Source organism: Lissotriton vulgaris, chromosome 8 (genome assembly GCF_964263255.1).
Source record: "Lissotriton vulgaris chromosome 8, aLisVul1.2, whole genome shotgun sequence".
Classification (NCBI taxonomy): Eukaryota; Metazoa; Chordata; class Amphibia; order Caudata; family Salamandridae; genus Lissotriton; species Lissotriton vulgaris.
In genome coordinates, this window is record NC_141696.1 from 942,865,849 (window position 1) to 942,878,367 (window position 12,519).

Sequence of the window (12,519 nt, forward strand, 5' to 3'; positions counted from 1 at the left end):
TAACACTATAAATTTTAAGAACTCTAACTTCGAATGTGATAAGAAGTCCTTCAATCTAGAGAGTATATAGCCCTACTTAATGGAAGACTTCTACACAAGAGAAGAATCCCGCAGGTTCCATCCTGAATTCCGGGGAAGATCCAGATGGAAGTTTTTAACATTTTCTGAAACATCATCTTCTGAGTCTAAGAGGGAATCAGACGAGAGTGCAGGACCATCAGACAGCAACTTACAAAGAAAAAATAACAATAATTTTTTAGGAGGAGGCCAACAGCAGAAAAGAGAAAGATACAAACTTCAACCATGGGAAATGCGCACAAGGCTCCAATATTACAAGTTATGAATGCAAAAACTATTATAACCTTATCCACCAAGACTTTGACACCTGACCAAGAGGCTGTTTTGGAACTTGGGCTTACATTCATTCCCAGCCAGAAACAAGACGTGGCCCATCTAAAAATGGAAACAAAGGAAATATTCAGAAAAATCAAGCTCCACACTGGGCTAACATTCATTCCCAGCCAGAAACAAGACGTGGCCCATCTAAAAATGGAAGCAATGAAATTATTCAGAAAAATCAGGCTCCACACATTCATTAAAGATAAAGGACTTCCATCTTCCGGAGAGGTTTCAGGGCTCCGCAATAAATCAACCTTTTGTCCTCCTCCTGACATTGTCCAGCTCATCCAAATCACGCCTTTGAACACAGATTCACACAAAGTGCAAATAAGGCAATTGGCCTGTTGCTTTCATCACATACGACTAGCTGCTGTGGGCAGGTTATAGCCTTTGAAAGTCCAAATGGTCTATACCGCCACACTTTCTTTGTATAACAGAAGGACTGGTCACCTTATTTATATTTTGTGTAATTCATTGTGTTTTATTGATTTACATCCCTTTTTTGCACTCATAGTAATTGCTTGATTCTGACAAATGTGTTCCTGTCATTGATGTTTTGTGTATTTTTCAAAATGTATAGTTTATCTTTCTGTTGACGTGATTTAAAAAGTTTTGAACGCTAATGGCATAACATGAACAATTCATGAGAGTGGAATAAAAACACAAGACCACTTTATTAGGTGTGATGGTTTCTGTATAAATATGTCCAATTTGACCGGTCACGCAGACCCTTTGTTGTTCAGCTACTTTTAAAAGTAGGGGCATTTCTCTGCTCTAGCTATGTGTGCCTTGCAGCCTCCCTTCAGTACACATCTGGGGTGCATTCCGTCTAGGTACAGGAAGGCTAGGTGTGTCTGAGTATCCATCCACATTCATTTGCATTCTGATAAGAAGGACGCCTCAATAGGTAGTGGCCTGACCCCACACAAAGGGCTGATTATACCCTACTGATAGTCTGGCTCTCGGGTTGAAAGGAAATGACATTGTGCACTTCAAAGACCGTTCTTTTAAGTCACCCCCACTTGAAAGGCACACATTGGGTATAAGTACTGGGTCTCTGACCTTACCAAAGCAGTACACTTTTGGACCTTTGACCTTCGCTGTTAAAGGGCTGAACTCTGCTGGATGAGCTGTCTGCTGAACTCTTGCTTGCCTGGTTGCACTGCTGCTCCCTCTCCGTCGAGGTAAGAAAGAACTGGACCTGCATCATTTGAACCCATAGTGACTCCAATGGCGTGCATATTTGCCTTTTCTTGCCTAAGTCTCAGGGACACAAAAGACCTAAAACTCGCCTTTCCCAACCCTTGGGTTCATATGCTGGTGAGTATATCATGCCAAGAGGTCTCAACCCAGTCCTGGACCCTAGGACGTGGAGCTAGGCGTCTCTGTTGCAGTATTATCTATGTATTGCCTACTGCCACTGGAATGGGATTGGAACATTGCATTCTGAGCCCCCACATCAAACTCAGACCCGCCACACTCTGGAACAGACAGTTAGCCCACAGCCCACATCACCACTGATACATTGGGGATTACCAAAGCTCTGCTGGGCTGAACCCCACCTATGCCAATGTGAAGCTAGGATCAAGGTACTTTTGTTCAACTTTGATCCAAGAGTGTCCCTGTATCGGGCCAATGCTCGCTTGCAGTCGGCCTGACCTCTTGACTTTGTCCCGGTCCGAAGCGACCAATTAACTCCCATATTCCTGAGACTGGCATACATCAGTTTGAGATTTTAATTTGTAATAAACCTACATTTAATCAATTTCTTTTTACTTTTGGGTTCTCACTGTGTAGCCAAATGAATTACACCTTAATTTGGATGTTTGAATGTTACTACATCCTCTTTATTTATCAGGCACCTAAAAAGGTCCTTTGTAGGGTATTGAAGGGATAGGCAGAAATAGAAGCGAGGAGGCCGTAGTGGTATAGAAGTGGGGAGTTTTATGTAAGCTGATGACTTGATATTTACAAGTGGAGATTTTTCCTCAATAATACTAGAAATTACATAAATAAGACTTATTCTCCGATGGAATGTAACCAAGTAGAAGTTTCTTCACTTCTCCTTATTTTCTGGTTTCTTCTAGGCACTCACATGCTCTGGAGGGGGTCCTTTGAGGCTTGCAGTGGGAGTAGAACAACAAACAATTGGAGTGGTAAGTATGACTGATATGGCTTGTTGTAATAAGCTTTCGCCACACCCAAGTGGAACAAATGTTGCCAGGGAGGAGTAAAGTGGAAGGCAAAAAAAATACTTTGCACTAATATATGCTTTTTGTTTGTTGGGTACCCAGACTATAGGTACTTCGTAAGAGTCACCTCTGCAACTTCCTTTGAAATTTCTCCCATGTTCTTTAAGGAGAGAAAAAAGGGGGAGGGGTGCATTAAGGCAGTGAAAGACATGGTTTACAAAGAAATAGGAAGAAGAGAAAAGAAAAGGAAAAAATACCTCGGCCTGTCACTTTCTTTAGCAAAAGGGGTTTTAGGGCACTGTTGCCTGATCCGCCAACCGACCTAACAGCCGTTGCCTCTTTTGAATTACGTACCACCTCTTGCCGTAATGGTTCCTGCACGTCCTCTGGAGACTACCACTCCTCGTACCACACGTCTGGGGTTCCCTAGACTTTGGTTACCCTTGAGGTGGCATCTTCCTTGGCGATGTCTACTCTGATGACTTCTTCTCCAGTGACGGCTCTCCTGCTGGTCTCTTTTGCCATGTCTCCTCTCCCAATAGCTTCTCACCCGGCGGCCTCTCCCACCTCGCCATTCGTCTGTCTTCTCTTTTCCTTTTCTCTCCCCCTGTGAACACCGATTGGGCTATTTATTGCACACCCCTGCTGCTTGATTGGCCCATCTCTGTTCTTCTGATGCATTTCCGTTCTGTGCAAAGGAATGAATGTCCTTCCACGCTGTTTGATTCTCTTCCCAACTATTGTCGTCGTCCTTCGGACCCAGGAAAAAGGAAAACCACGGCTGAGGTACAGGGGCAAGTTGAAGCTTCGTGTGAGGGTTTGGGGCACTTCCTCACACAAGGAAATTTGTATATTCAGTCCTATTTGCTTCTAAATGATACTATGACATTTGTTCCTTCAGGTTTTATATCTCAAATTCTATATATTGGATTTTCATTGTTTTTGTCTTTTTTATTTATAATAAAGTCATCCTTTATTTTTCTAAACTGTTGTGGAGCCTTTTTGTGGTGTTTTCACTGTTTTACTGGTTAAGTGTACACAAAAACTCTACATATTACATGTTAATTTAAGCCTAAATTCTCTGTGCCAAGATACCAGTGGGTGAGCATAGGAGGATTTAGGCTGTATTCTGACTTACCCTGAGTAGGATTGTGGCTCCTGCTTCGATTGAGTGCCGACTCTGCCAACCAGAAACCCCATTTCTAACACCACTGACAAGCAAACAGTAGAGAATGATGCTCATGAATTATGACTCCAAATAATACACAAGAGAGGTAAGGTATACTGTCCAACAGACTATATTTCATGACATCAAAGCCTATTCTGAAATACCACAGTTACTCACTGGCAGAAGAATATGTACATAGTTTCGGCATAAGAAAACAACTGATGAGCTATGTAGGCTACTCGAGGTGTTGCATCCACACAAGAAATAATTTGAACAGAACCATCAAGCAGATGGAGAAATGTGAGTTCTGCAACAAAGTTTCCACAATGAGTAAACAGAGTGAAAGGTAAACATACAGATAAATACAAATTGAATCGACATTAACCAAAAAATGAATGTTATCATGCATTTACAGAAGGGAACAGTTACTATTCCTCGTGCGAGACTCTTGGTCACTATATCAGCACAGAAATTAATGAAAGCAAAAGCTTAGGTTCCCAGTTTAGACTCATTTGTGGAAGACCCCATGCAGTTGTGTAATTGTAAACTGTTGGACTCACCTGCAAAATTAATAATTCCTCAACTTTCAGAAAATGTGTGGCGCTCAGTAGTTGTTAATTCTATGAAGCTGAGCCATTACTTGCATTCCATCAAATATAAATATTCATGGTTTACTGCAGATAGGGGGGTCTACCACTTCCAATGTGACAGTGATAAGTGATAATGGGCCACACATTAATTGGACAAAATGCAAGAGATTCAAAAAATATCTGGAGATCAATAATCAGAAATTTATGCCATTGAGAAATTCAGATAAATAGTTCTGCAAAGTTTAGGACCATAAAAAAAGATTAGTCAAAGAGTAAAACTATTACACATAACCTTGCATCAGGTGTTGTGTCACACACTACTTGATTATCATGTTCCATTTTTCTTCATTGGAAAAATGATATTGGAGCTAATATTTGGAAGAACACTTCAAACTATTTCACGCTGTATGCAACTGATGTAGTGAAGTTCATAACAAGGAACATGTCTCACTTCAAACGGATACCAAGAGCAAGTATGAGTCAAGAAGTAGGACAAGAATAGAACATGGCATAATAAGTTAAGTAAATGTAGCTCAAGATACAAATGATTTTCATTAACTTATCTTTTTTTTGATGTTTCAACATACAAGAGGAATATATAAATAGGAAGAAGAAAAGTAGTACCATCATAGGTATAGTGATACCCATCCTGCACAGGTATATCAGGAAACCCAATTAAAACCAAAAGGAATGGAGGTGCATCTAATGTAGGATAGTGAAGTATTATGTAGTGAAGCTGATTCACCATGCAATACCCTCACAATACCCCAAGTAGTTTCTTTCAATTCACACTAATAAATCTCTAGCTCAGTCCTAGTAGTGTGGCACAAAACAGTCAGGCTTTACTAGAGGATTATGTGTTAAGCATTTCAGAGTAATACAATTGATAATAAGTAATAGACACTGCTTGAAATAAATTAGATATTAACTTATAGCAATAAAGCAAATTGTTCTTTAAAATTAGACACTAAAACTAAGAAAATCAGATGAGTATATCTGGAGTTATGGATTTTTATAGCAAAAATAAATCAGTGCATTTCACTATTGCAAAACTTTAACATTGCAGTCAATGGTGAAAAGCACTGGTGACAATCGGTTACTTGCAGGTTGAGTTCACCACCAAGCCTTGGAAGCAGAAAGCTTACCACCCTTGAGTTACTTAGACATCCTGGAGTCTGGGGGCAATGGTAGCTGCTTGAAAATTACTGGAGGTCAGGACTAACAATGCACTGGACTTTTTACTTTTGGGCAATCATGCAGGGGGACCGATGGGCAGTGATTATTTGGTTCCAGGAGCGTCCTTTGCCTATGGGCTGCAGGGGACTATTACCTATAGTCGAAGGGAGTTCTGGATTTGCCTTCGGCTCTCTGGGGCGTTTCTTTTTCTTGTGAAACTGGTCTCTGGTCTAGGATGAGTTGCAATCATGCAGTTGCAGTGTGGTTGCCAGAGGTGCAGGTTATTGAGCCTTTGCTTTGTGCAGGTCCTAAAGTCACAGATTTATATCTCTTTGTTATTCCTGGGTGCAAGTCAATATGAGGTTATGATATGATGTTCTGGTGCCAGGGGTACCCCTTAATTCCTAGATTTGGGGTGTTAGGGGTGAGGGTGCAAGTAGATAATGGGCTACCATCCCCGGTAGCTAATCTACCCCTGAGGTGACCACCTCCTGGGGGGGTGCCATCTGTTTTACCCAGAAACCTCCATTCTGCCACTTCAATAACGGCTGGACCCATCCTCCCCTGTACAGACCAGGTAGCCCACACTGGAATGTGACTTGTATTCTGGGGGTGTACGCCTCATGCCTACTTAATTTTCCCACCTGTCTGGGTGAAAATGTGCCTGAGACAGGGCGATTGGCTGTTTCCTCCTTTGGCAACCTGGTTGCATATCAGAGGCTGTGAAAGCTTTGATTCTCACTGTCTCGATGTGTCACTTCACTAGTTATCCTGTTGGGTGGGAGGTAATACCACCTTCTGAGGTTCAGCGATTTGAGATTTCGTCCCATATCTAGCCGCCATTTTGTGTCCTGTCGCCATTTTGTGTTGCCCTCACTCAGGCAGCACGGCGAACGATGTGCTTTTGCTTTTTCCATCTGCTACTTGTCCTTTCAGTTAAAAAGTAACTCTATTGTCCTTGTTCATGAAACCCAATGTCAGGGTCTGGCCGAGTTCACTAATCCATGTCTGGTTCGATTGATCCCTGTCTCATCCGACTATTTGCCCCCTCCTATTCTTCCCTTACACTATCTTATCCGACTGGCCTTCACTATTCTCTCCTTGTATGCTCCTATTACACAACTATCCTTTGAGACACACAAGCATGTCCTGCCACCTGCGGGAGGGGATTGTGAACACCATCACTGATTAATTTGTTGGTAGGGGTGGCACACGGGGTCCGAGAAAGGGGCGTATTCTGAGGCAACTGATAGCTTGTTTTCCAACTTTTCTCATTGGTTCGTTTTGTGTGTGTGGGGAGTGGGATATTGTAAATGTGTTTAGTATAAGAGATTGTACGCCACGGATTGAAGTGGCAGTCTCCTTAGAACCCACTTCAAGTGTAACTTCTAGGATAACTGTGCTTAGCTGCAGCTAATAAACCTGGCCTCCACGCTCAACGGAGTGTCTTGTGTCTCTGTTAGTTACAAGGCAGGCGAATCCGGGGATTTAGGCGTGCCCTGTGCCGCCCAGCCCATAAGGCCCGGTTCTCCAACTGGCACCTAACATGGGGCGATTTCAGTGGTAGCGGCTCAGCCCGAGGGTCGTGAGAAGCCCCGCAAGAAAATTCCGGAGGATTCGCGAGCCACGCCAAGCGACCCCTGTATGTCGAAGTGGACCGAAGGTCTTTTGCAGCGCGGCTACTCCTTTCCGACGGCTGCTGATGACTGCTGCCCTGACTACCACCCTGCCTTGGACCCTCTGGTGATGATTGGTATCGCGAGACGTTAGACGGACCTAAGCTGGCGTGAGAAGACTATTTAGTTAAGTATTCGTGGGTAGCGCCCACTTCTTTATTTTGTTTTTAATTTTTGTTATTCGCCTGTTGCAATAGTCGAAGCCGAGGGGTGAGTACTTTTGTACTGTGTTCTTTGCTTTCACTCCTCGAACTTAGTAAACGGATCAGTGTGCTTAAAATGCCTGGTCTGAGCGGATTTAGGAAACTCTGTTGTTTTTGCTGTACTAGGGATTCCCGGCTTGAGGAGTCATGTCCGATTCCTCCGGTTGGAACTCCCATTTATGAGCTCTATTCCAAGCATGGTGTTGGTCCTATTGCCTTTAACGATGCATGGATCCGATACACAAAAAAAGATGGTGTCTTACGGTGGCCACAAAATGGCAGCTTTGAGCCTGACATATTAGATAATTTGGAGTCAATTCTGTTTAAAAGAAAAGCCCGGCCGGCAATGTTTGACTCTTTCCGCCTTTGGCATAAGGAAGCCAAACAGAGAGAAATTAAACAAGCAAAAAGAGATAACAAAATGAAAGATATGACGGTTATACAGGCTGCCCAACAATTTAAAGATGTTGAGACTGATCGAGTGATTGAGGTCTCGGAAAGACAGCATCAGATGGCAATAGGTAGGTGCTATCCTGTGTTACCCCCACAATGCAAAGATGATGATGAACATCCCTTAATGTGTCATTTGCTGAAATTGCCTCCGCCTTATGCGCCAGGCGCTAATGCACCTGTATTATTACCACCTGTGCAGCAACCTGTTGGTCAGCCAGGAGCTCCGGCTCCTGCACCCTTGACTCTTTCAGTAATACCGCCTGAACCTCCTTTGCCACAAACTTCTTTACCTCAGTCTCCTTTGCCTTTTGTGTCTCTTGTAACAGGTAGCCCTTCTCTACCTTTGCTTAATACTTCATCTCCAGTTTTACTCCCTACTTTTTCTCCGATTCGTAATCGGTTAGTTGATACTGTTTCTGGTCTTTTCTCCCCCCCTCTTTGGTTTGTTTAATAGGACTCCTGCTTTTTCTCGAAGGCAATCCCGTAGTCAACTCCCAGATTCCGAGGAACGGGTTGCATTTGACTCCCTTGCTCATAGATGGATGATGAATGGTCCATTATATAGTGTACCCGATATACTGAGTACCTTTCTCCAATGGAATGCGCCTACACAAAGGTACGTTTTTAATGTTATGTGTGACATACTCACTAAAGGATGGGAGGATATGGAATTGGATCTAACTCCTCAGGGTCTATTGGAGATACAGGATAAGTTTGATAAAGGACTTATAGTGGGTCCTGACGTTAAGGATGCCATACAGACACTTGTTACTTTTAGGGCCTTATATTCTTCCCGGACTATTCTCGAACCTGATCCTGCAGTTAGACAGAAAACGAAGAATTATCCTATGAGAGAAGTTCCTCCAGTATGGAGGGAAGCAGTTCCGCAAGTAGGTTGCTGCTCAAGCTGTCCCTGCTCATGGGTATGGGTACATGTTCCTTGGAAACGAGCTGAAGTTTTAGCACTTAAGCAGTCTTTGCCGGACCCTCGTAAAAATCCGGCTGGTTATTATAAAGAGTTGTCCCAGACTGTTGATGCATGTATTATGAATTTGGCTGATGTTGATATGCTGATGGGGAAAGTAGTTCCACAAGCATTGTGGGCTCGGATTCTTAGAGAGGACCACGTCCAAGCTTTAGGTGGTACTTGGGCTGATATAGTTGCCGCAGATACAGCACAAGTGGGCGGTGCTAAACCAGATGATTTGATTACACAGTTGCCTCGTAGAATTATTACTTTAATGAAGACGATGATGCCTGCCTTACGTGTTAACTGGGATAAGTTGGCTGCGTGTAAACAGAAGAAGGATGAGAGTGTTTCCGATTTCTTTACTCGGTTTGAAGAGACGTTTATTGACCATAGTGGTCAGGACTTGAGTACTGAAGGGGGACAGCGATTATTTGTGGATACATTTGATTTCAATCTGCTTCCTGAATTGTCTCATAAGTTAAAAGATTCGGAAAGTCCTTGGGCTGTTTCTTCTTCTGCCCAAATACTGGATACTGCTCAATATTATGAGAATAGGGACAAGGAGGAAAAAGATAAGGCTGAGAAGAAGACTAAGGATTTAAAAACGAAAGTTCTTCTTCAGCAGGCTTATCCTCCTCATTCCGGTCAGCGTCAGTTTCAGCAACCTATTCAGTCCCAAAGGTTGCTGCAGAAACCTGAGCCTTTTGTTCCACGATATTTCCTGGGTCCTAATCAGTGCGCCTATTGTAAAGAGGAAGGTCATTTTAACAATAGTCGTCCAGTTTTATTGCAGCGTAATGGTGGATTTCAAGGAAAGCGAGGCCGTGGTCGTTTTCAATCAGCACCTAGGGGTAGAGGGCAAGGTGCGTTGCCTCAGGGCAGCGTTCCTTTTCCCCTCAGAACTCGTCAAATTATTTTGATCAGCAGAATACTCAGTCTGCGCAATATTACAATGATGATTATTGTATTGAGGGTGAGGTTCAGGATTTTAATTCCAGTTAGGATTGCCATTGACAAAGTAAGGGAGTCGTATCAGTTCCAGTGGATCAAAATGGGCCTTATGTTGAGGTAGTTGCTTTGAGTATTGCAGAGCCATTTTTTTTGGATACTGGTCCAATGAGAATTTCTGTGATCCATTAAAAACTCCCTGGGGCACCTTTGTCTGGCTGAACAAACATTTTTGGAGGATTTTCTGGCGCCCCAGTTGTAAACCCAGGTTCTTGTCCTTTGCGTCTTTTAATTGGTCCTTACGATCTGGAGGCTCCACTTATTTTAACGACTGGTTGCAGAGAGAATTTGTTGGGTCTGGATCTGTTGAAACGTCTTTGTGCAACGTTGTACTGTTCCCCCTTTGGTGTGAGTCTTACTTTGGGTAAGAAATTAGTTTCTCCCATATATCTATGGAAGGATAGCTTTTGACCCGAGTTGCAGTCTCTTCCTGCTACACTTTGGGCTACAGGTCTGAACGATGTTGGTTTGTTACAGATTCCTCCTTATGTGGTTACTATAAAGCCTAATGTTAAACTGCCACGTATTCCGCAATACAAGATTCCTAATGATGGTGAGCGAGCCTTGATGGCTATTATCTATGATCTGGTCCAGAAGGGCGTGGTTGAAGAAACGAGAAGCAATGTTTGGAACAGTCCTGTTCTCCCCATTCTTAAACGCAGCAATTCTTCTCAACCACCTGTGTATCGCTTTGTGATTGATCAAGATTGTTGTCCCCCAGTTTCCTGTTGTCCCAGATATCATTGCTTTGCTTACTATGATACCCGCCTCAGCGGCATGGTTTTCGGTTATCGATCTGAAGAATGCTTTCTTTAGTATTCCCATTGCTGAGGATTTTTGGCTTCTCTCTTGAAGGCCGAAGTTTCCGGTTCAAGCGTGCTCCTCAAGGTTATTGTGAAAGTCCCTCTATCTACAGTCAAGCTTTGAAATCTCAGCTTGACGCGTTCACTTCGCCTTCAGGTGCTACTTTTATCCAATACGTTGACGATTTGCTGATTGCTGCTGATTCAGAGGATGTTTGTAAGAATGTGACGGTTTCTTTGTTGCATCATTTGTCTGATTTACATCATAAAGTATCCCCTTCTAAGTTGCAATATTGCCACCAAGAGGTTACCTACTTAGGTCATCTCTTGTCGAAGGAGGAAAGACGGTTGACCCCAGAACGAATTCAAGCAATTGCACAAATGTCTGAGCAACCACACAAAGGGAGGTATGTGCCTTTCTGGGCATTACCTCTTATTGTAGACAAAGGATTCTGAATTTTTCTTTGTTAGCTAAACCTTTGCTGGCGCTTACGTTGAAAGATATGCCACAACCTCTCCCTTGGATTGATGAATGCCAAAAGAGTTTTTCTGATTTACGTAATGCTTTGTGTTCTGCACCAGTGTTAGGTACAGCCTTTTACACTCTATGTGCATGAAAGAGAAGGTTGTGCATTGTCAGTTTCAACACAACAATTTAAAGACAAACAACGGTCATGTGCCTATTTTTCAGACACGTTGGATCCAGTAGCCAAGGCATTGCCTAGTTGTCTCAGAGCTACAGCAGTGGTAGCAATTTCTATTCGTCAGTCTGCTGGATTGGTATGGGACAACACCCTTGTTGATATGGTACCACATACAGTAGATACTCTTTTGAATAGGACTAAGACACAATACCTTACGAGTGCTCGCTTGTCTGGATATGAGCTAACGCTTTTGGCTAGTCCTATACATATCAAGCAGTGTAATACTCTGAACCCAGCGACAATGTTGCCCATACCGGATGAGAAAGGCATTCAGGAACAGCATGATTGCTTTCTTCGAACAGAGGAGGAAACGAAAGGCAGAATAGATCTAAAAGATACACCACTTGTGGATCCTGTTTCAAGCTTCCAAATGGAGAGACAACTGCAGCTTATGCTGTTACTACTTTGCATACTGTAGTGGAGACAGCACGTATTGCACAGAATTCAGCCCAAGCAGCTGAGTTAATTGCTTTAACGAGAGCTTGTGTTTTGGCGAAAGGAAGGAGAGTAAACGTCTACACTGATAGCCAATATGCTTTCGGTGTGACTCATAGTCTTGGTCGCTTGTGGAAGGAAAGAGGATTCTTTACTTCCCATGGGACTAAAATACAGCATGGCCAGTTGGTGACTGATCTCTACTCTCCCGAGCCGAGTGGTCGCTCACCAGCATCTTGACGACACCTGGTATCGTGTATAGCGCCTCTCTGCCTTCTCCTGCATTCTGCCTCAGTCAGCGCTTTGTAACTGTTATTTACTGCATTGCCGCTTTTTAATTTGCATTGTTTTCACTTTGACTGTGCTCGCGTGTATCGACCAGCGCTCCGCTGCCATTTTGTGGTTTGTTGTGGTCAAAGGACACCCGCCCCGCCTCCCAGCTGAGCAGCCCTCCCACAGTGTATTTCAGCGCTCCGCTCCCCCACTTCCCTGTGACTCACTCTACTCTCCCGAGCCGAGTGGTCGCTCACCAGCGTCTTGACGACACCTGGTATCGTGTATAGCGCCTCTCTGCCTTCTCCTGCATTCTGCCTCAGTCAGCGCTTTGAAACTGTTATTTACTGCATTGCCGCTTTTTAATTTGCATTGTTTTCACTTTGACTGTGCTCGCGTGTATCGACCAGCGCTCCGCTGCCATTTTGTGGTTTGTTGTGGTCAAAGGACACCCGCCCCGCCTCCCAGC